This window comes from Stenella coeruleoalba, assembly GCF_951394435.1.
Source record: "Stenella coeruleoalba genome assembly, chromosome: 1".
Taxonomy (NCBI): domain Eukaryota; kingdom Metazoa; phylum Chordata; class Mammalia; order Artiodactyla; family Delphinidae; genus Stenella; species Stenella coeruleoalba.
The window spans coordinates 67,456,910-67,482,456 of NC_137169.1; the positions used below are offsets into that span (position 1 = coordinate 67,456,910).

The 25,547-nt window shown below is 36.2% G+C and overlaps 1 protein-coding gene across 2 annotated transcripts in view; it reads right to left on the reverse strand.

Moving 5' to 3' along the window:
- Positions 1–25,547, reverse strand: part of ZZZ3 (zinc finger ZZ-type containing 3) — a 103,210-nt gene that overhangs the window by 64,941 nt on the left and 12,722 nt on the right. For both annotated transcript variants that reach the window (XM_079902068.1, XM_079902069.1), the window contains exon 2: positions 20,027–20,124. The gene's annotated coding sequence lies outside the window, so the exon portion shown is untranslated. The remainder of the gene's footprint in view (positions 1–20,026; positions 20,125–25,547) is intronic.

The following is a 25,547-nucleotide window of genomic DNA, read 5'->3' on the forward strand; positions in this document are numbered from 1 at the left end:
ATTAAGAATTAAGCCAGCTCACAAACTTCCCTATATTTTGAAAACTGGCCCTCACAAGCTCTAGTATACCACTGCCCATGGCTCACACAGGGCCAGGAATAGTTTGTATACCTATCAGCTAGAGTAGAAAAACTCATAATTCATAAGACATCAAGTACAGTGCTCAGGAGGGCATTGCTTCAGTAGTGGGACAAAATGAGCTCTAGACTAAAGATTGCTCTAGTCCCACCTAACAAAGATTAAAAGCAAGCCCCAAAAGAATAAATCCATTTGCAAGGAACTTAACTGTATCCCAGAACAAAACTCAAAAATATTTATAGGAATACAAAAACGTCTAGCACCAAACAACGTAAAACTGACAATGCCTAGCATCTAATAAAAAATTACCAGACATGCTAAGAAACAGGAAGATACTACATATAATGAGAAAATCAATCAATTAAAAAGGACACATACATGAAAGATTAACTAGGCAGGAACATTAAATCAGTTATTATAGCTGTTGTTAATACATTCAGAAAGATAAATGGAAAGGTTAAACATGTTAGGTACAGATATGAAAGATATTTTTAAGAATTGATTCTTCTAGTAATGAAAAATGCTGGTTGGGATAAACAGCAGATTAGATACTGCAAAGAAAATGTCAATGAACATGAAAGCATAGCAACAGAAACTACAAAATAAAGCACAGAGACAAACAAAACTGAATAAAAAAAGCATAAATGAGCTGTGAGACAACGTCAAGCGGCCTAGTAGATGGGTAACTGGAGTGCACAAAAGCAGAAAAAAATGTCTGAAAAAGTAATGGCCCCAAATTTTTCAAATTTGACGGAAATTATAAACACACAGATCACAGAGACTAAACCCCAAGCACAAGAAACATGAAGAAAAGCACAGCACATCATAAGCAAATTGCTTTAAATAAGTTAAAAAAAAAAAGAATATCTTAAAAGCAGATGGAGAAAAATGACACATTATATACACGGGAAGAATAAGATTGAAAGCAGACTATTCACTAGAAACAACACAAGACACAAGACAGTGAAGTTTACCTTCATACTGAAAGAAACTATCAACTGATAATTCGATAGTTTTTGAAAGATATGTTCTCTAAGTTGAAATAAAGATGATTTCAAATGGCAAATGTTGGAAGATGCCATCACCAACAGAAATAAACTATAGGAAATGTTAGAGGACTTCCCTGGCGGTCCAGTGGTTAAGACTCTGCGCTTCCACTGCACGGGACGTGGGTTCGATCTCTGGTTAGGGAACTAAGATCCTGCGTGCTGCGTGGCACAGCCCCCACCCACCCCCAAAAAATGTTAAAAGAAGTTCTTCAGGCAGAAGAAAAAAGATACTGGTTGGAACTCTGGATCTAACCAAATGAATGAAAAGCACCAGAAATGGAAAATGAGGGTAAATCTAAAAGAGTTTTCCTCTTAGTTGTTATATCTCTTTAAAAGATAACTGGGACTTCCCAGGTGGCGCAGTGGTTAAGAATCCCCTGCCAATGCCGGGGACACGGGTTCGAGCCCTGGGCCCGGAAGATCCCACATGCCTCGGAGCAACTAAGCCCATGCACCACAACTACTGAAGCCCGCACGCCTAGAGCCTGTGCTCCGCAACAAGAGAAGCCACCGCCAACTAGAGAAAGCCTGCACGCAGCAACAAAGACTCAATGCAGCCAAAAATGAATAAATAAATAAATAAATTTATTTATTTTTTTAAAAAAGATAATTGACTATTTAAAACAAAATAATACCAATATACTGTGAAGTTTATAACATGCACAGAAGTAAAAGGTAATAATAGCACAACAACCAGGAAGGTAATAATAGCACAACAACCAGGTAATAATAGCACAACAACAACCTTACAACAATACAATGTTGTAAGGTTCTTATATTACATGTGAAGTGGTATAATATAATTTCAAGATACTCTGTGATAAGTTAAAGATGTAGACTATGAACCCTAACAGCAATCACTTGCAAAAAAAAAAAAGATGATAGTTAATAAGCCAACAAAAGAAATAAAATAAAACATAAAAAAAATACTAAATCCAAAAGAAGGCAGAAAAAGGGAAAAGAGAACAAAGACAATATAGGAAAAAATTTTAAACAATAGCAAGGTAGTAGGTTTAAACTTAACTACAGCTAATGTAAATGGTCTAAAATCAGTTTTAAAATAGTTATTTGGAAAAAGTTGCTTGGAAAGAATATCAATAAATTTTTAAAGATTCAAGTAATACAAATTAACCATGATGGAATTAAATTAGAAATCAATACTAAAAGTATATCTCAAAATCCCGAAATATCTCAAAATAAATAGCATGTTTCTAAATACCCCATGAGTCAAAGAAGAAAGAGAAATGAAGGGAGAAATTAGAAAATAGTGTAACTAAATGAAAATAAAAACACAACATATTAGCATCTGTGGGATGCAACAAAAGCAGCACTTAAAGGAAAATTTATAGCAGAAAACATTAGAAAAGAAATAAGAACTCAACATAACAACATCAACTTCCACCTTAAGAAACTAGGGGAAAAAAGAATAATATAACCCATATAAAAAACAAAGGGAATAATAAAGAACAGAAATCAATGAAAACTGAAAACAGAAAAACAAACATCAATAAAACTGATAAATCTCTTGCCAGACTGATCAGGAAAAAAATATATAAATTATTAATATTAAGAAACAAGGAGGGACTTCCCTGGTGGTCCAGTGGTTAAGAATTCGCCTTCCAACGCAGGGGACGTGGGTTCGACCCTTGGTCGGGGAACTAAGATCTCACGTGCCGCGGGGCAACTGAGCTCACGAACTTCAACTAGAGAGCCTGTGTGCCGCAACTACAGAGCCCGTGCGTTCTGGAGCCTGTGTGCCACAACTAGAAAGAAGCCCACATGCCACAACAAAAAATCCCACATGCTGCAACTAAGACCCGACACAACCAAATAAATAGATAAATTAAAAAAAAAAAAGAAGAAGTGGTATAACTGTAGATTCCGTATTTAAAAGATAATTATTCCAACAAGGGAACCAAGATAAATCAATGGGGGAAAAAATAATCTTCCCCAAAAATGGTGCTAACAAAAATGGAATATCCACATGCAAGAGAAAGTTGGACACCTATTTTTGCATTACATTCAAAAATTAACTAAAAACGAATCAAAGACCAATGTGTAGGAGCTAAAATTATAATATTCCTTGAAGAAAAATAAATATAAATCCTTGTTACCCTGGATTAGACAATGGTTTCTTACATATAACCCTTAAAGCACAAGCAACCAAGGACAAATACTACACGATTCCACTTATATGAGGTAACTAAAGTAGTCAAATTCATAGAGATAGAAAATACACTGGTGGTTTCCAGAGACTAGGGAAAGAGGGTAATGGAAAGTTATTGTTTAATGGATAGAGTTACAGTTTTACAAAATCAAATTAGTTCTAGAGGTGGATGATAGTGATGACTGCCCAACAATGTGAATGTACTTAATGCCATTAAAACTGTACACTTTAGGGACTTCCCTGGCGGCGCAGTGGTTAAGAATCTGCCTGCCAATGGAGGGGACACGGGTTTGAGCCCTGGTCCAGGAAAATCCCACATGCCGCGGAGCAACCAAGGCCGAGAGCCACAACTACTGAGCCCGCGTGCCACAACTACTGAGGCCCGTGCACCTGGAGCCCAAGCACCGCAATGAAGAGTAGCCCCCACTCACCGCAACTAGGAAAGCCTGCGCACAGCAACGAAGACCCAATGCGGACAAAAAACAAAAACAAAACTGTACACTTTAAAAATGGTCAATTTTACGGACTCACACACACACACACACACACACACACACACACACACATGAATATTAGCCACAAAAAGAATGAAATACTGCCATTTGCAGCAACATGGATAGACTTAGAGATTAGGCTTAGTGAAATAAGTCAGACAGGAAGACATATACTATATTATATCACTTACATGTGAAATCTAAAAAATAATACAAATGAATATATATGCAAAACAGACTCACAGATACAGAAAACAAACTTGTGGTTACCAAAAGGGAGAGGGAAGGGGGGAGGGACAAATTAGCAGTATGGGATTGATAGATACAAACTACTATAAAATAGATAAGCAACAAGGATATACCATACAGCACAGGGAATTATATACTTTAATCTTGTAATAACCTATAATAGAATATAATCTGCAAAAATACTGAATTACTATGCTTTACACCTGAAACTAACACAATAGTGTAAATCAACTATACTTCAATTTTTAAAATGGTCAATTTTATGTTATGGATATTCTACCACAATTTAAAAATTAAAACTAAAAAGAAAGAAGCAACCAAAGGAAAATACAGATAAACTGGAATCATCAAAATTTAAACCTTTGGTGCTTCTAAGAACTGTATCAAGATAACGAGACAAACCACAGAATGACAGAAAATATCTGTAAATCACTCATCTACAAAGAACCTTTACAACTAAACAAAAAGACAAGCAATCTAAAAAATGAGCAATGGACTTGAATACATATTTCTGCAAAAAAGATGTACAAAAAGCCAATAAGCACATGAAAAGATGCTGAATATCATTGGTCATCAGGGAAATATAAGTCAAAACCAAAATGAAATATCACTTCATACCCACTATGATTAATATGACAAAAAAATGGATAACAATACTGACAGGATATGGAGAAATTGGTACCCTCATAACTTGCTGGTGTAAATACAAAATGTTGCAGCTGCTTTGGAAAAGTCTGGCAGGTCCTTAATAAGTTAAAGATAGAATTACCATATGACCCAGAAATTTCACTCCTAGATATATACCCAGCAAAAAGAAAACACTTTCACACAAAAACTTGTCCATGAATGTTCATAGCAACATTATTCATAATAGGCAAAAAGTGAAAACAACCCAAATGTCCATAAACTGCTGAATGGATATATAAAATGTGGTACACAATGGAATATTCATTCAGCCATAAAAAGGAGTGAGGTGTTGATACCTGCTACAACATGGATGAACCTTAAAAACATAAGTGAAAGAAGCCAGTCACAAAAGGTCACATATTGTATAATTCTATTTATATGAAATATCCAGAACAGGCAAATTCATAGCCAAAAGCTACAAAAAGGAGATTAGTGGTTGCAGAGACTGGAGGAAGGGAGGAGATGGTGGAAAGATGGGTATGGGGTTTCTTTTTAGAGCGATGAAAGTATTCTAAAGGTGATGGTTATGGAACTTTGTGAATATATTAAAAATTACTGAATTATACATTTTAAAGGGGTGATTTTATTATATCTAAATTTTATATTCTCTCTCTCTCTCCCTCTCTCTTTTTGGCTGTACCTCGCAGCATGCAGGATCTTAGTTCCTTGACCAGGGACCAAACCCATGCCCCCTGCAGTAGAAGCACAGTCTTAGCCACTGGACCGCCAGGGAAGTCCCCTATGTTATCTCATTTTTTATGTTATTTTTAACTTACCTATTAAAAGTATGGTATACATACAGAGAAGTACGCAAATTTTAAACGTGCAGCTTGATGAATTATCACAAAGTGTAGAGGTATATAAGAGTTCCAAGGATAATTTTGATAAACAACCAAGGATTAAAACTACTACCTCTGCCTCAAGTGTCTTTACCTTCTTTCCTTTGCTAGCTAACATTTATCTTGCCCTTCAAGTCACAGATCAGATGCAACCAACTCCTATAAGAAGCTATGTGGGGCTTCCCTGGTGGCGCAGAGGTTAAGAATCCACCTGCCAATGCAGGGGACACGGGTTCCAGCCCTGGTCCGGGAAGATCCCACTATGCCACGGAGCAACTAAGCCCGAGCGCCACAACTACTGAAGCCTGCACGCCTAGAGCCTGTGCTCCGCAACGAGAAGCCACCACAATGAGAAGCCCGCGCACCGCAAGGAAGAGTAGCCCCCGCTCGCCGCAACTACAGAAAGCCCGCACACAGCAACGAAGACCCAACGCACCCCAAAAAATTAATTAATTTAAAAAAAAAGACTTTAGCCATAAAGAAGCTATATGTTCTCAGGGAATCCTGTGCATAGCTCTTATCATACCACTGAGCACATGTGGTATTTTCCGAACTCTGTTTTAAAGCAAAAACTCTTAAATTATATGCTAAAGAAACAGAAGAAAGTAAAGCTGCTCTAGTTAAAAACAAGGGTAAAGTCACTGCATGACAGTAAGCTTGCCCACCCGCCCTCAAACTATTCCCCTAGGAGTTTGAAAATTACTACTTACTATACTCTTCTATTCACTTGTATTTCATTCACCAAAACTAGTTTATAGCAAGGCTTCTCATATTTCCCTGATGCTTAGAAAACATTAATTAAACATTATTACTGAGACATTATTCAAACTAAAAGTAAATATGGAGGATAAATCAGTAAGGGGAAAAATGTTTAAGAAAAGGTAAACAGTATCAATGGAGGTACTGAAACAGAAAAAGCCTTGGCATATCAGAGGAACTGAAATGAGGCCAGTTAGGCTGGACCTTAAGTGGGCAAGGGAGGAAGCATAATGAAATAAGCTTTAAAGCAGACAGGTGCCAGATCATGAAGGGCTTTGTAGGCCATGATAGGAATTTGATCTTTGGGGTTTTTTAAATTTACTTTTTAATTTTGTTATGTACTTTTATTTATTTTATTTTTTTGCGGTACACGGGCCTCTCACTGTTGTGGCCTCTCCCGTTGTGGAGCACAGGCTCCGGACGCGCAGGCTCAGCGGCCATGGCTCACGGGCCCAGCCACTCCACGGCACGTGGGATCTTCCTGGACTGGAGCACGAACCCGTGTCCCCTGCATCGGTAGGCGGACTCTCAACCACTGCGCCACCAGGGAAGCCCTTGTTATGTACTTTTAATCTGAAGTATTTATTCCATAGAAGAATTTTAAAGAAGAGAATGACATAATCTAATATACAGTTTTAAAAGATCATTCTGACTGCTGTGTGAATGTGAACTCAAGAGCATAATGGGAAGGAAACAAGAGTATCCTAATAAATTTGAACAAAGGGAATAAAAGAATAAACGTTTAAGCAGGAAAGTGACTACATCCAATATTGTCACTTGTTTTCATTCATTCAACAAATACTAACTGGGACCAACTGTGGTCCTGGCACTGTTCTGGACACTGGGAAGAGGTAAATTCCTGCTTTCACAGAGCTTACATTTTGTATAAACAATTCAACAGATAAATTATGTCAGATAAGTACTACAAAAAATAAAGCAAAGGGCTTCCCTGGTGGCGCAGTGGTTGAGAGTCCGCCTGCCGATTCAGGGGACACAGGTTCGTGCCCCGGTCCGGGAAGATTCCACATGCCGCAGAGCGGCTGGGCCCGTGAGCCATGGCCGCTGAGCCTGTGCGTCCGGAGCCTGTGCTCTGCCACGGGAGAGGCCACAACAGTGAGAGGCCCACGTACCGCAAAAAAAAAAAAAGCAAGATAAGACAATGAAAATGATGGGAGTGGTCAGGGGGGAATTCTCTAATGACCTAACATTTTTTTAATTAATTTTTTTATTGGAGTATAGTTGATTTACAATGTTGTGTTAGTTTCTGCTGTACAGCAAAGTGAATCAGTTATAATATACATATATACACCCTTTTTTAGATTCTATTTCCATATTGGTCATTACAGAGTATTGAGTAGAGTTCCCTGTCCTATACAGTAGGTTCTTATTAGTTATCTATTTTATATATAGTAGTGTGTATATGTCAATCCCAATCTATCCCTCCCCCACCTTTCCCCCTTGGTAACCATAAGTTTGTTTTCTACATCTGTGACTCTATTTCTGTTTTGTAAACAGGTTCATTTGTACCATTTTTTTACATTCCACATATAAGCGTTATCATATGACATTTGTCATTCTCTGTCTGACTTACCTCACTCAGTATGACAATCTCTAAGAACGACCTAACATTTGAATAGCGATCATGTAGGACCTGGTAGGCAATGGTAAGGACTTTGGATTTTATTCAGAGTGAGATGAAAGCCACTGGAGAATTTTAATCAAGGGAGTACCATGATGTGACATTTATTTAAAAGGATCATTCCAACAGCTCTGTGCAGAACAGACTGTAGATAGCAAGAGCAGAAACATGAAGGACAGTTCCAGAGAATATTACTGCTATGGGAGAGATACCAGTGCATTATCAGAGGAAGTGGCAAGAAAGTAGCCACTTCAACCTAGATTTTGAAAGCAGGCCAAATCGAATCCACTATCATTAATACTCTGGATGTGGAGCTTTAAAAGAAAGTCAAAGATTCTAAGAATTACTCCTCCTCTGCTCAGGAGTACTCTGCAAGGTTCTGTCCTACTCCCTCCTTTGTTACTGCCTTCTTTTATCCTTGCACAATAACTTCAATGCTTTGGGCTCCTCAATCTATACAGCAGCTTCTACATTTCCCTTCAGAGCTTCAGTTCTATATCCAACTGCCCGCTGGACTCTACAAAAACCTCAAATTCTACTTGTTCAGAAGTGAATTCACCTCTTCCCTTCAGCCCCAATACCAATACCTGTCCATCAGAATTACTTACCTAAATGAATGATACTACAAAATACCCTACTGCCAAAGCTAAAATCCTAGGAGTAACCTTTTTAATTCCCTTTTCCTCTATCATCCAACCCACCCACCCATACCCATATCCAATCATTCATCATATGTATTTTTTTGTACATTATGTGCACTTTAATGATGTCACAGCACAAGGGTAAGGAAGATCATTTAATCTGCTTTCTCTGACTTATAAGTGAATGCTCTAATGTTAGTTTGAAGAAAAATTAAGGGAGTCAAATCTTCAGCAAACAAAACAATAAAGTTATAGGAGAAGGATTAATGTTTGGGAAATGGTGTTATTACGACCTACAAAAACACAAGTTATCTTTTATAAACACTTATATCTAACTCCACAAAGAACATATATTCCAAGTTGTTGATAAAAATTCACATTTTCCCAATGATTTACAACCTCAACTACACAGATGAATTATCAGTAGAATATCTTTTGATCCCAAATACATAAACCTTTTCATAAAAACTCTTTTAAAAATGCTTTTTAAACAAATATATAGCACCAAGTGAGAGAGTTCATTTGAATGCTGCCCATTTTACAGTGATGGAATGAAATGTGAAAGGCCATCATAATGCCTAAGGATAATTTAAAGGTCTCTATTAGTATTCCAAGTTCAAAAACTGGACTGCATCAGGAAAAAAATTAAAAGAATAAGGAAGAAAACCTCAATAGAGTTCTCCAAATTTCCCTTGAATACAATATCTATTTCTATTTTCCCAGACGCAGCATCAAAAGACTTCAAACAGAAATATTTAATGCTAGGTACTTTTTCATTTTGGGGTCTTTTGACCTTCTTCCCTTGGCTAGAAAGTCAATTACAGTTTTGCACTTCAACTTGAAGTAAGCTCTTACAAAGAGAGGATAAAATCAGAGTATTTTTCCCTTACCAGAGGCAAAGTCTAAAGTCACTTTGTAATAGCTAAGTCAGCCAGACTCAAGGAGTCTAGTGGCTTATAAACAAACTATTAACTGTTCTTAATTACATATCAACAAAGCATGTTTATTTCTGTAGTATAAGTTCTAGTCTATCGAGCAAATTAAAGAAACCTAGGAAGACTGGAATAAAAGATATTTGAAAACACTGGAAAACTCAAAATCAGTCTTTGAAAACATCTGTAAACATGAATCAAAGGTGATTCGTCTATATGGTGTAAAGGTACCTACAGCATATATCTGAAAGGAATCTTAAAATACTGGGTGTTGGGGTGGGGGGAGAGTTTTAGGTTCCAATCCAAACTAAACTACTTACTAGTTATATGACTTTGAGCAATTAACTGACACTCATTCCTCACCTGTGAAATGGGGAAAACGCATTCCTACCACACAGAATTGTCCTGAGAATTAAATGAAATAATTTATATAAAGTACTCCCAGTACATATTACATAATCAATAGATACACATAATAATGATTGTTAACATTTATTATGTCCAATGCTAGGCACTATAGTTTATATTCATCATCTCATTTAAAACTCTCAGAAACCTGGGGGGGGGGTCCTATTATTATTCCCATTTTACACATGAGAAAACTAAGGCTTGAAAAGTTAAATATTTTCTTCAACATTACACAGATAATTAAGTGGCAGAAAAGAGTCTTAACCACTTTGATACTGTGCTTTACAATAACAACTTTCTCATTATACCTTCACAATAATCTCAAAAGTATACAGGATAGGCATGATCTTCATTTCCTGTAGCATATGGCAACAAACTCAAGAAACGCCTATGATCACACAACTAGTAAAGCCAGAATTTGAGCCTAGGTCTTATTGCTCAAACCAGAGTTCAATCTATGAGACTATGTGGCTCTCTATATTATGGTAATAATTCTATAAACACTGTGAATGAAGAACTCCTTCCAGAAGAAAACAAGAGAGGTAATATCTAATAAACAGATGATACATGACCTATGTTAATACTTCCTCCCAATGGCTGTCAACAGTCAAATTTACCAGAAGTTAAACTATAGATTTACTTAAGAATATCAATAACACCATTACCCTACTTACATGAAGTCTGTGAGAATATCCCAGTGCTAATCAAAAGCACAAGATATTTTGACAGGTCCATTACTGTTTTCTGTGTATGCTTCTTGTTTAAACAATGACATCATTTAACAGAGAACTAGAAGAGTTTTATACTTCTTTGTAAGTCATTCAGTCTCTCCTGCAAACTCATTCCCTCTCTCTGTTCATGAAGAGGGAAAAGATTTCCACCTTTGGAAAGGTGTAAAGACTGAACACAAGACAGAGCCTAAGGCTTGATATGAAAAGTGCCCTTCATTGTATTTATCTCCTATTTGTCTCCTAGAATAGAAAACTTAAGAGAAGGAAGCCAATTAAATAGTTAATACTGACACAACATGATCAAACAAATGATTTGTAAGATCAAAATTAAAATTGCTTCTTCTATAATTACCTTTACTTTGACTGGATTTTAGTCATGACAGTATTTTTAAATATTTAAAAGAAACAGCTACTTTTTTTGTTGTTGTTGTTGGGGGTAGGAGTTTATTAATTAATTAATTTATTTTTGCTGTGTTGGGTCTTCATTTCTGTGCAAGGGCTTTCTCTAGTCGTGGCAAGCGGGGGCCACTCTTCATCGCGGTGCGTGGGCCTCTCACTATCACGGCCTCTCTTGTTGCAGAGCACAGGCTCCAGACGCGCAGGCTCAGTAGTTGCGGCTCACCGGCCTAGCTGCTCCGCCACATGTGGGATCTTCCCAGGCCAGGGCTCGAACCCGTGTCCCCTGTATTGGCAGGCAGATTCTCAACCACTGCGCCACCAGGGGAGCCCCAGCTACTTATTTTTTAACCAAAAGGGGTATGAGCAAATATGGTCATCTGATTCATGACAAAGGTAAAACTATAGTACAGTGGGGAAAGAAAGGTTTTCTTCAATAGATTACAGAGAGTCAACTAGATATCCATATGGAATAAAATGTGATTTGACTACTACTTCATGCCATACACAAAAATCAATTCAGACAGACTACGGATCTAAATGGGAAAGGTAAAAAAAATTTTTTAACTTTTTAGAAAAATTTAAAAACTTTTTAGCAGGAGAACAGCTTTATCATCTTGGAACAGGCAAAGATTTTCTTGAACAGGTCACAGAAAGCAGCATTTGAAAAAATGGACTGGGAATTTCCTGACGGTCCAGTGGTTAGGACTGCTTCCATTGCAGGGGGCACTGGGTCGACCCCTGGTTGGGAAACTAAGATCCCCATCGTATTGTGGATAAAAAAAAAAAGAAAAGAAAGAAAAGAAAAAAAAATGGATCAACTGGATTATGTTACAATTTTAGAACTTCTGTTCAGCACAAGATACCATTAAGAGAATGAAAAGGCCAATCCAGAGTGGGAAGAGATATTTGCAATGTATATTTCAATCAAGAAAGGACTCATGTTCCAATATATTTTAAAAATTCCTATAAACCAATAAGAACAAGATACACACCTAATATTTTTTAAACAGGCAAAGATTTGACCACACAAAAAATGAAAGCCAATTAGCCAATAAACATGAAATGATGCTCTACTTCATTATTCATCAAGGAAACAAAAATCAAAACCATATGACTATGATTTTTTAAAAAGGCAAAACAAAAATTGACAAGAGGGAATTCCCTGGCAGTTCAGTGGTTCAGACTCTGGTGCTTTCATTGCCAAGGGCCCGGGTTCAATACCTGGTCGGGGAACTAAGATCCCACAAGCCTACACCACGGCAAAAAATAAAAAAATAAAAATTGACCAAGAATGTGGAGCAACCAGAACTCTGATACGCTACTGGGAAAAGTGTAAACTGATATAACCACTCTGGGAAACTGTCAATATCTACAGTTCAATAAATACACACTGTCTGACCCAATCATTTCAATCCTAGGTATATAGCCAATAGAAATGTATATATATGGGGGAAAAAGAGAAATGCATGCGTATGTTCATCTAAAGACATGTATAAGAATGTTCATAGCAGCACTATTTGTAACTACCTAAATGCCCATCAACAATAGATATATAACTTGTTGATTATTCACACAGTGAAATAGTATACAACAATGAAAATAAGCTAAAAGTTCATGCAACAATTAAAAGGTCATAAGCATAATGTTTAGCCAAAAAAGACAGACACAAAGGAGTACATACTGTATGTTTCCATTTATATGAAGTTCAAGAACAAGTAAAACTAATGTGTGTTGATACAGTTGATTTAAACATGGCTGACTCCATCTACATGTATATATGTATATGTACACATACACACACACACACAGAGCATATGACGCAAGCAGCACCAATCACAGTTCCTCCATGAGATCTGTTTATATGGCTAATGAAATAGCCTAACAGATAGGATTTTTCTCTACAGTAGCAAAAAATAAGGTTGAAACTCCCTGTGCCCAAGCAAAAGAAGGAAAAAGAGCCCTAAAGGGCCATCATTTAAACAATTTGATTTAGTTCTGCCTGAAGCGAGATAAACAATCTGAACTTTTCAACTTCATAAGTCAAAAATATTCCCTTAGTTGACTGATGACTTTCAAAAAATGAAATGGGAATGCATCTATACATCATTCTGAGGTCCAAACTAGCTTGGTTGTTCATGGAACAGCCTAGTTTGGAAATGATTCTTGGACTATCAAGACTGATTTATTTCAAGATACATTAACTGAGCACGTTATGTTACTATGCACTTACCATCATTAAGACAGAATCTCAGCTCTGTACAATGGTTCACCTTCAGTAAACATTTGCAATGTAAGTATTAATAATTCAGCAAGGCCTATGTGAAATGTCTGACGTAAAGATCCCTCTATTAACTTCAATTTGTATAAATGTCTTCCTTTCAGTAATATTCCTCACTAAAACTATCTTTCAGAGCTGCCTAGCTGTACATAACATTTTGAAAATGGTTACAAATAATTATGATTGTAAGTGCTTGTTTTAAAATATTAAAAACAAGTCTTACACATATTGTAAATCCACTATACTTCAGTTGTTAAAAGTCTTATATTTATAATGATTTTAAATTCAAATTCTGTAATGCTCTAGAGTGGTTATGAATTTATCAATTAGTTAAATTTGGAGAAAAGGATAAATTTCCATTAACTTTATTCAGTGATTTTTATCTTTAAGGATGTTATGTAATGCCAGTTTCTTTAAAAGCCAGTCACAGTTAACAAATGATTACTTAACCCTTTCTAAAAGACATGTTCCATCTGTCCTAAGAATTCTCAATGGTTTTGGTCAACACAGATATCAAGGACCAACAATGAAGACTAGGAAAAGACTTCTAACACAACATTTTTAATCAACTATATGCCAATATAAAATTAAAAATTTTTTTAAAGACTATGAAAAATCTTAAAAGCAAATAAAAAAATCAACAGGAGACAAACTAAGGTAAAGAGTCATATAGAATTAGGACATTTTACCATTCTTCTCTCAGGACAGAGTCCTCCCAGAAATTTTTTTTTTTTTTTTTTTTTTTTGCGGTACGTGGGCCTCTCACTGTCGTGGCCTCTCCCGTTGCGGAGCACAGGCTCCAGATGCGCAGGCTCAGGGGCCATGGCTTACGGGCCCAGCCGCTCCGCGGCATGTGGGATCTTCCCGCACCGGGGCACGAACCCGTGTCCCCTGCACCGGCAGGCGGACTCTCAACCACTGCGCCACCAGGGAAGCCCAGAAATATTTTTTGATATCATTATCAAGGGCAGAATATCAAAATGCAAAACCCTTGAAATCTTATCAGATCTCTAGCAATTCCTCTAAATTCTTGAATTTTTACTATCAATTATCTCAGAAAGGACAAAAAAAATTCACCAGTATACTAATCCACCTCTAAGTGGATGCTCCACCACCTCTAAGAATCTATAGAGGTTAAGGAGTTCCCAAGCTAGTTTTAATATTTCAAAAACCTAAAACTGCCATAACACAAGTATCATATAGTTGATTCTCATTATCCACAGTAGTTATGTTCCATAAAGTTGCCACAAACACTGAATTAGCCAATACTGAACCATTTCTCCTAAGGGAAATGCAGAGTTAAGCTCCTGCAAGCCTCTGGTCACATTTTCATCATCTGATCAATACATAACCTTGTTTTATGTACGTTTCTGTTTAAATACACCTTATTTAATATACATTATTGATTCATTAACATTGAACTTACAGCCAACAGCACTGTAACTAGTACTAAAATGAAACTTGCCTAACATATTTTCTATTTTCTCTGTAAGATACATCACAACCATCACAACCTAGACAGCACTTCAGCACGACACTTGGAGTTCACTTTAAACAACAAAATCTCACCCCCCAAAACACAAAAATGTGAAAGACATGGCACTAAATAGACCATGAAAAGAACACTGTTTACAGTATGCGAGCTGAAAGAAGGCAGGTCATGACCCTGTTCAACCTCAGTTAAGAACATGTGCCTTGGGCAACTCAAATTTTTCACCACTCTGCACGTCTGTGAATGACCATGAAAGCTCCAGGAGTATTGATTTTGGTGTTACAAATAAATTTTAGCAGGTAGGTGAATTCATAAATACAAAACCTGCGAATAATGAAAATCAACCATATTTACATTCTTATCACTCTACCTGTTTCTTGACTAGAAAGTTATATGGCCACATTAGTTATCTCAGTGCTGATCATAACTATTAATAATGCAATTTTTTTAGTAAAAGCCTTTGAAAATATAGATTAGAGGGGAAATAATAAATGAGAAGTTTTACAGGGAAAGAGTTGGGAACTGTTATCCAGAAAATACACATGCCTAAAAAACACATAGAAGATAATCATTATCTTAATTCTATTTTTCTGCCTAAGAAATTTTAATGTGCTAATATAATTGACCTAACCTAGGATCATGTGTTTAGAACACATGATACTGCAAAAACAAGGTAAAGCATTCTCACAAGCATAAAGCACAGTATACAACTGCAGGCTTCTGGACTTCAATTTACTGTTGTATCAGTGTGGAATACTTTTCTGGTTAATTCCCTCACTTCTTTCAGTCCTCTGCTCAGATATCACTGTATCAGGCTTCCCTGACCACCTACATATGATATTCCCTGATGGCCACTCCTTGCCTCCACACAACCACAGTCTCCATCCCCTTTACCCTACTTCCAGTTTTTTCGACAGCACTTATCACCATCTGACATATGTTTAAATCATATGAAACTTCCAGTTTAGTAGGTCAAAAATGATCAAATAACAGCCTTTTAATAAGGTTCAATGGAATATTTGCTTGCTACCTCCCACAACTTACATATAATCTCCACTAGAAGGACTTTGTTTTCTTCTCTTTTATAATCCACAGCCTAGTCAGAGCTTGATGTCCAATACTATTTGTTAAATGAATAATTACTATACAATCATTATTAGACACATCCTTAATATAAAATACAAATATAGCTTAACCCATTTCAACAACCACTTAATATACTAGTGTATTCCCTTCCATTCCTATTATATGTGCATTTTTTAAGTCAAAATTCACATTCTTTTTTTTTTTGTGGCACGCGGACCTCTCACTGTTGTGGCCTCTCCCGTTGTGGAGCACAGGCTCAGGACACGCAGGACCAGCGGCCATGGCCCACGGGCCCAGCCGCTCCGCGGCACACGGGATCCTCCCGGACCGGGGCACGAACCCATGTCCCCTGCATCGGCAGGCAGACTCCCAACCACTGCACCACCAGGGAAGCCCTCACATTCACATTCTTAATTTTACATCCTGCCTCACACACACTTAACATGTCACACGGTTAAGTCTTAAAATTGTTAATGGATATAGAAAAACCTTGTAAGCAGTCCCTAATTCAACCATATCCATTCTGTTAGGACATTTAGACTACTTCTGATACTTTATTATTGATTATAAATAACCCTTTGATGCATGTCCTTGTACATTCTGTACATTTCTGCATCCCTGACTACTTGTTTAAAACAGACTTACTGGGTCCTACGATATGAACTTTTTTAGGGTTGTGATGAACACCGTCAAGTTGCTTTTCAGATAAAGCTTTTATATTTTTATATTTTATACTTGTTAATATAAAGCTGAATATGTTAAAACTTCTAAATTTAAGGTGACTACAAAACAATGCATTAAAATATCCTTGGGGCATCCCTGGTGGCGCAGTGGTTGAGAGTCCTCCTGCCGATGCAGGGGACACGGGTTCGTGCCCCGGTGCGGGAAGATCCCACATGCCGCGGAGCGGCTGGGCCCGTGAGCCATGGCCGCTGAGCCTGCACGTCCGGAGCCTGTGCTCCACAACGGGAGAGGCCACGACAGTGAGAAGCGCGCGTACCGCATTAAAAAAAAAAAAAAAATCCTTATTAAGCATATTTTATATAGAAAGGTTGCTTATACTACAATAATTTGCTATCACTCGATGTACCTTTAAGTGTTTTAATGTTACTAATGAAAGACGATTTTAGATATAGGCTAACCAATTTATTATTCCATTTAACATTTTCTAATAAACCTAATCAACTTTTTTAAATTTTAAAATGTTTAATCTGATATTCTGATTTAAAAAAGAAAAAAACTGCATTTCAAAGAAAGTGTGTGGTGCTGAAGGTCTCAGATTTTAATTTTTTTTTCCAATTCCTACACATCTCGGAGAAAAAACAAAAAACTGAAGATGGCGTGTCATAAATATAGCAGAAATCAATAAAGGTTAAAAGGGACACTTGCTAGAAGTTCTGTAAAGGCGTTCTGATATTCTGCTCAAGGCTACAGAATGGTTATATATACTGATTCTAAGGTATTTCAATTTACCTAAGAAATATTTTCTTATCTGAAAAACCACAGAGTAACTTGACATTGAGGCAGCAATGTTTATCAGAGAAACACACAGGTGCCGAATGCCAAATGGCTGATTATCAGAACTTCAGACTAAAGGTATCTCTCAGGAACCACTGCCAAATGCCAGTTCACTCCATTGTTTTAAGGTCACAGCCCAACTGCCCACTGTAAGAAACCCCAGTGTAAAAGATTATTTACCAAGAAACACAGGACATCGGGGGAGAAAAAAAAGATGTCAAGTGTCATCAAGCTTCCCTACTAAAAGATAGAGTTTTATGCTGTTCTCCTTTATCACGTCTAATTTCTGGTTTTAATATCAAACGCTTATCACTAAAGTCTTTTTACCTTTTTTTTTTTCCTGTCCTATTTCCCTATTACCTGTTGGTTTCAAGTGAGAGAAATCCAAACTCAAACTGGTATAAGCAAACAAAGAAAATTACTGACTTAGTAACTGAATGACCTAGGGGTAGATTTAGCTGAGGTACAGGAATTCGATGTCATTAAAATCCAGTTTTTATTCCACTTTTAGCTCCATTTTTGGATATTTAACATTCAAACATATTTATTAAGTATCTACTTTGTTTTAGATGTTGTGGAAGCAGTGGAAATAAGACAGGTAAGGAAGGTCCCTACTTTTATTGAGTTTACACTCCAGTAACAGTAAAGCCTTGAGATTCACTCTGATTGGACTAACTTCAGTCATGTGCTCATCTCTCATGAACCAATCACTTGGCCAGTGGTGAGCTGATCCGGCTTTAGCCTGGATAATATATTCCACCCCTAGCACGAGGGATGGGCCTGCGCTGGATAACATTAACGTCCTTTATCTTTTTATACCTCTCTTTCTACAATAATACCCCTTTTCCCAATCAGTATGTTCATCAAAATCTTATAGAAAACACCTAAATTGGATATTCCAAATTAAACCCTGCTTTATAACTAAACCACTTATGATTTTATTTTTCACTAAAAAAAGTTTTATCTTTATCCAGAAGAAATATATTAATGTAATTTTTGTTCATTTCTCCAGAAATGTCAGCATAAACTTCACCATACAGAGCTATGAAAATTTCTATAAATCGATGGAAAAGTTAGCGCAGACTCACATTTTAAACTAATCATACAAATATAAAAGATAATCTTTTCCCTAGAAGTGAAAGGATAAAACTTTTATGATTATATGATTTCATAACAAAAGTAGTAAAAACATTTAGGTTTAAAATCTTTCGAAAATTAACATTATGTGATATCATTTACATAAAGTTCAAATCAGAGAAACTAATCTATACTATCAGAACTCAAGATAAAGGTTACCCTTGGCATGGGGAAGTAGAAAGTGACTGAAAGGAGGTACTGCTGGGACTTCCCTGGTGGTCCAGTGGGTAAGACTCCATGCTCCCAGTGCAGGGGCCTGGGTTCAATCCCTGGTCAGGGAACTAGATCCCACATGCTGCAACTAAGATCTGGTGCAGCCATGTGTGTATGTGTATATATATATATATATATATATATATATTTTTTTTTTTTTTTTTTTGGAAGGGAGGGAGGGAGGAAGAAAAGAAAGGAGGTACTGCTAATGCTCTCTTTCTTGATCTAGCTGTTGGTTCAGTTTCTGGAAATTCACTGACCTTTATACTTAATGATGATGTGTTTTTCGTATTTATGTTATACCTCAACAAAAAGGTTTTGAAAAAGTTTATTACATTTGCAATTAACACTCCTATAAACAAGAAGCTAGAAGAATAAACTTACAGTAGAGATGTATCAATAGGGACCAATAATAATGAAGAGGCACATTTCATTTTCTAGCAGGTAAAGGTATGCCTCTTAAGTAACAGGCCACAATTACTTCTATCCCATTATTTTAGAGCCCAACTATCGTTCTTCTTCCCTTCCCTTTATACTATCATTGTGACCAAATCCAAGGTTCCAATCATTCTGGGCTAATCTCCATTTCTTCCAATTTATATCTAGCAATAGCTGTTCCAACAGGAACCACACATTTATGAACATACAACATAAACAAAACATATATTTTTCATTTATAAAAACTTTTCTGGGAAAATTCAGGAACTCAAATTCCATATGTACTCTAAGTGCATTTGCCACCCTAATTTGTCATCAATAAATTGAGCATTAATTGTTTTAACTTTAAAAAAAAAAAACATCGCTAGATCCCCTCATAAAAATCACCCAGAAAAGCATGCAGTTAACAATGGCACACATACAAAAAGTAAACTTCCAATGAAATGACTGAAAACACCCTCAGACGTTATTCAGCCCTGAAGACACACCCTAACAGCTTTTTTGACACTCAGAGGAAAATGAATATGAACTTTATATTTAGATATTTGGTAACAAACTACAATTCTCTGAGGAGCGATTTTCTCTTGTATAAAAGAGGAAAGCATACCAATCTTAATATTGATAATTATCATATAAATAAAATGAGATCATTGTAGAATGTTGTCAGTTTCCTTTATCCAATTCAGGGGAGTTTCTAAACTCACAAGATATCCCCTTCTCCATTTTTGAGCAGTTCAAAGTGGAAACAGGGTACTTTTAAACATGATGCAAAAAAAAAAACCTTTTAATTACCTTTATTGGAGAAGAGAGTTACAAATATATCAGGGTGGAAAACTGGAATACACACTGCAGTGACTGGAATTGAAGGTATCAGTACATATAGCCTGAATCTAAAAAAAGGAAACATCAGAAACATAAACTGAGGTACATTCAACAAAATAATGGGCCTAAACTTGAGGAACTGTTCCAGATTAAAGGAGACTAGAAAGACAGAATAATTAAATACAACACATGATCCTTGATCTTAAAGCGATGAAAGTAATTATTAGGATAACTGACAAAATTTAATTATGGACTATAAATTAGATATTATATTAATGTTAAATTTCCTGATTTTGATCATGTAACTGTGATTTTTTTAAAAGAATATCTCAGTTAAGGAAAAAAGTCTGGCAGTATACCTGGATCTAGTTCCACTCTATGAAACTTCATTACAGCCCTTCACTACCTGAAAATAGCTGCTGATTTCCATTCTCCACCCATTCCAACCAAGTCATCCCTTCTCCACAGTAAGCACTCCAAACTCCTTCAAAGGTTCTCAGACACTTCATCATCATCTGGTTACCCTCCTCTTGACACATTCAATTTTTCATTTACTGTTCTTAAAATGCAGCTTCTAAAAGCAAGGCCAACATTGTAAACATGTTCTAACCAACATGGAATACATATTACAGTATATCCCTTATTATGGACAGAATCCCATTAATACAACCTGGTACCTCATTTGTTTTGTTTTGTTCTTTTTTAAACAACTCACACTGTTGGATCTCTGAGATTATGCAAAACCAAACTCCTAAAATTCTCTATCAAATCCAGCTAGTTCTTCCCCCAGCTGCAAAGGTTTCTCTTCTCAGTAGCCACACCCTGGAGCTTTTAATCAAGTCATCGCTTCTCTCCTTCCTTTGAAACTCCCATCTTTGACCTTCATTTCCTTCTAGATTTCCTCCTACCTGAGATAAATTTTCTAAGGCTTTCCCCCTCCATTTTCTCATGCAATGTGACTCCTCTCTGCTCCCAACAAAATGTACATGTCCCGCCCTTTCTAACCCTCTCTCCATAGCTGAAGTCAAACTCTTTCAGATAAATTTAATCTATAAACAGTTTTATATTTCTAGCCCCAACCAATACCCAAAACTTCAGACTGGCATATTCTGAGCTCTCAATCTAGATATCCCAAAAGTAGTTGTAGTCAACAAGTACAAATCCCTAGTCATTTTCTTTCTACCTCCAAAAAACTATCTCCTCTCTATGTCAACAATCTAAAGGACATATATCTAATCACCCAAACTAAAAAACTTTGAGACATCTTAACTCTTTCCTTTTCCCATCAGTATACAATCAATAAACCCTACTTCTTCTACTTCTGAAATGTCCTGAAAAAAACCTTCTACTCTTTCTGTCCTACTGTTACTGCTCCAGGTCAGGCCATCATCACCCCATTTAAACAACTGTAATAGCCTAATTAATCTCCCATTCCAATGTATTATTTATCTATTCACAAATATGTCTTAATAAACAGAGCCCTGGCTGATTTTTCAGTCCCCTAATTAGAAAAAAAAAGGAGAACAAACAAAACAAAACACCACAATGACTTTCTCCCATCTTCAACTCCTAGAAAACTTTTCTTCCTCAAAACCCAATTCAGTGATCCATCAGAATTAAATGCTCTCTTTTGTTCCCATAACACTTAAATCTTCTATCACAGAATTTACAATGTATAGTTTGATGTGTGTATATTCCTTACTTGATTACAGGCTCCTTGAGGGAACAGTGCAATTCATGTTTTATTCTCTGGTACAGTTCCTTAAAATTGGTGAACTGAATAGAATTCTACTCAGAGAACTTTTTCAATCGAATTCCATACTTTTTCAGAAATTCTTCACTTTTAAGTAACTCAAACTATAGGTTCCTGCCTGTGATTTCAGACAAAATTTTGCAAGCTGTTTTTAGTCATCTATCCTTGCCAGTTGAGTTGTTCAGAAAATAAGCACAACTGTATATTTATGCGAAGTATTAATAAAAATATTAAAATAGACAAGGACAAAAAAAGCCTTTTTAGATATATCTCTTAAGTTTGACATAAATCCCTCTGTACCAGTATTTAAGAAAGGTTATTTTACACCTATTAATGTAACGTTCTTAATGCTGATGAACTAGCCTATTTCTCTACCTTACCTCCAAGGACTGGAAAATGATTTAAAAAACTACTCTTTTTTTTTTGTTTTTTTTTAAATAAGACTGTCTGTTTCTAATCTTCTGGCATACTCTGACTCACCACAAATTAACAAAAGCTATCAACATCTCTCTCAGTTCCTTTGTGTCATTTAAATGATCTAAAACCTGTGGCATTAGCCAAATAGGTAGAAAATGAATTCTTGGAATCCAATCAAGTGGTGAAACAACCTGGGTGGGGTTTACAGAACTTTATCAGGCAATGGAATTAAAAGGCAGTTACAAAAAGCCTTAAACTTGAATGGAAAAGAAACCAAAAGACATTGTCTTGAAGTTCCACTGTTATCATATCACGATTTTTGTTAAAGGTTCAATGTGTCCGTGTGCGGAATGAGAAAAACCACCTGGACAAAGGCAGCTTCTGAAGCCAATCAATGTCAGGTTGATAATCAGCCAGTCAAGAGATGGTAACTGGTCTGTGTTCATAAACTGTGTCACAGAAATTTCAACTTGCTTGAGACAACAAAACTCTTCCCTTAAGTAACAGACTCTCTGCAAAGGTGAATTAGAATTAAATACTACTAAAATTTAAGTATTATATATCAAACCCACAATATTAATATTTCCATGTTAAGTTTACAACTATGTATTTTTTAAGTTTTTATAGTGTTTAAGAGAACTTTAACATTATAGAATCTGACAGTCTTATAATTCTAAATTTAAAATAGTAACTGACTTCAGCCTTAGGACATTAAGTTTAAAGGTATAAAGTATTTGGTTTGGTTAATAAGCAATATTGGAATGCTTAAGAGAAATTATGACTGACTATAGTTATAAGTTCCACTTATTAATTTTAAAGGAGTTTTAAGTATTCGGGAAAGTCCTGCTTGTTGAAATTTTACATTTACTCTGTAAGGTATATAAAGTGCTAAAAAAATAAAATAAAAACCAGTATAATTAATGTGTAAATATAAGGAATGTAATTAAGTTAAGCAGCAGCAGTAGTGCTACTAACAGCTAACATTCAAAGAGCATTTTCCTAGTGCTCAACATTGTTCCAAGTACTTTACAATATAAAGTCATTCATTCAACAAATAATCACTGAGCATACACCATGAACTAGGCATTGTTCCAAGCTCTGAGAATTAAATCAGTGAACATAAATCAGTGAATTACGAAAACACAATTTCAACCTTCGTGGATCTCATATTTTAATGAGAAGAGGCAAACAATAAATATCAAATATGATAATTACTGTGAAGAAAAATAAACCAGGGAAACTGAAAGGAGGAAGTGCTCTTTTAGATGGTATAAAGAGGGTCACACCAGTAAGCATCATTCGCAGGGAAGTCTATGTAAATGATGCCCCTTGGAAACTCCTTCATCAGGGAAAACCTCTCTAGACCAAGTGACATTTGAACCTAAGAAATGAGGGAGCAAGGCATGCAAATATATAAGTGTATTACAGAAAAAGAAAACAAGTACAAAAGCCATTTTACCTGGAAAGTGTGTTTTAAGGGAGATTTAATCTCTTCAGCAAGAATTACTAAGATACAGTAATCAAAGTGTCATCCCCCCACCCAGGATAACAAAAATATTCTTAGTTTATATGAAACTTGCTCAATTTATTAATAGAGTAATAAAATATATAAGTTGAACTTAAAAGACAAGTTTTTTAATTTGTTAACTACTCAATATTATTTTACCAAAACTTGTAAATGGTCTTCTTTACACCCAAAAGCAGCCACAGACATCAAGAAACAATGATGCTTCATTGCTAGAGATTAGAACTAGAGATCTAGAGATCTAGAGAACTAGAGAACTAGAGATCTAAATTTATTTAATGAAACTAGGTGCTCTTTACCACATAACAATCATGGAATAGTCTCCTCTTTAAACAAGGTTGTGTCCCTTCCAGTATGAAAGTCATCTTCCTAGACATAAGAGAAGTAAAACAGGATTTGAGTTGTCATTATTTAATATCTCCCCAATGAATGGGTCTCTTTCTTCCTTACTTATCTTGCTGAGTTTAGCTAAAGCCCTCCCTTGTTGGCTTAAGCATTTTTTGCAAACTTTAACTCATTCAGAGCTCTAGCCTCCCCATATTCCTACTGACACATTTTAGTATTAACCATCAGTTATAAACCATTAGTAATGCAGGTATTCTTGATACGTTTTCTTTTGAAGTTTATTAGAAATTACCTATGTGAAAGTCACAATATTTTCCCTGAATGACTCATGCATTTTTCTCCCCTCAGTGGAAATTTTTTGTAATTTTAATACATGCTCCATTTTTTAAAATATCATGTTTCATTTTTAAGTGCCTTCTATCAATATTGTCTACATCATCTGTGGTCATTACCAATCTTTCTTCTGACCTTTCTGAAACTTGCTTTTCTGTGAATTCCTACCTAATAATTTAAAATCCAAAGTGACACAGTCTCAACTTCTGATTCCCATGATTTCCATTTCTATCTAGGAGACAAAGAACAGTATTTTGGAAAAACATGGACTTTGAAATCAGACAGATATCTGTCACTTACTAGCCGTGTAACAAACTTCTCTGAGTCTCCATTTTGACATCAATAAAGAACAGATTTAATGAGCACCTATTTTATATCAAGTGCCTTATACACTATATGTAAGTAGAAAGTATGTATCATTTATATTGAGGAAAACAAGAGGTTATATATAAGCAATTTTCTTAAAGTCACAGAGTTTCTAAGTACTAGAGCCAGGATTTAAATCCAGGTCTGATTCCAAGCCCATGTTCTTTTTCCTACAACACAAAGAAGAGACTATAAAATGGGTCCACCTGCCCAAAACAAATGTTCAATAATAGTTAATTCCACACGTCCCTCACAGTTCTTCCTTGTTGGTCGGAATCAATTTCATACCAGCAGTTCTCTTCCACATTCAGGAGACTAAACTGCCAGCGAATAATGTATCAAAAGCTGATAATCTTTATTGTTAATGTATTGTTTAATTAATCCACTTAATTAAAAGTAAAGGGCTTCCCTGGTGGCGCAGTGGTTGAGAGTCCGCCTGCCAATGCAGGGGACACGGGTTCATGCCCCGGTCCGGGAAGATCCCACGTGCCGCGGAGCAGCTGGGCCCGTGAGCCATGGCCGCTGAGCCTGCGCATCCGGAGCCTGTGCTCCGCAACGGGAGAGGCCACAACAGTGAAAGGCCCGCGTACCACAAAAAAAAAAAAAAAAAAGTAAAAATTCTATTACATTATGCCACACGTAATTTTCAGACATTTTTGTGTTAAAAGAGTCTTATATGCAATCATAAAAACCCAGGGTGAGAGACATAAAAAGTCAGGTGGCTGAACTACCTTATTCAGCATAATGTGCTA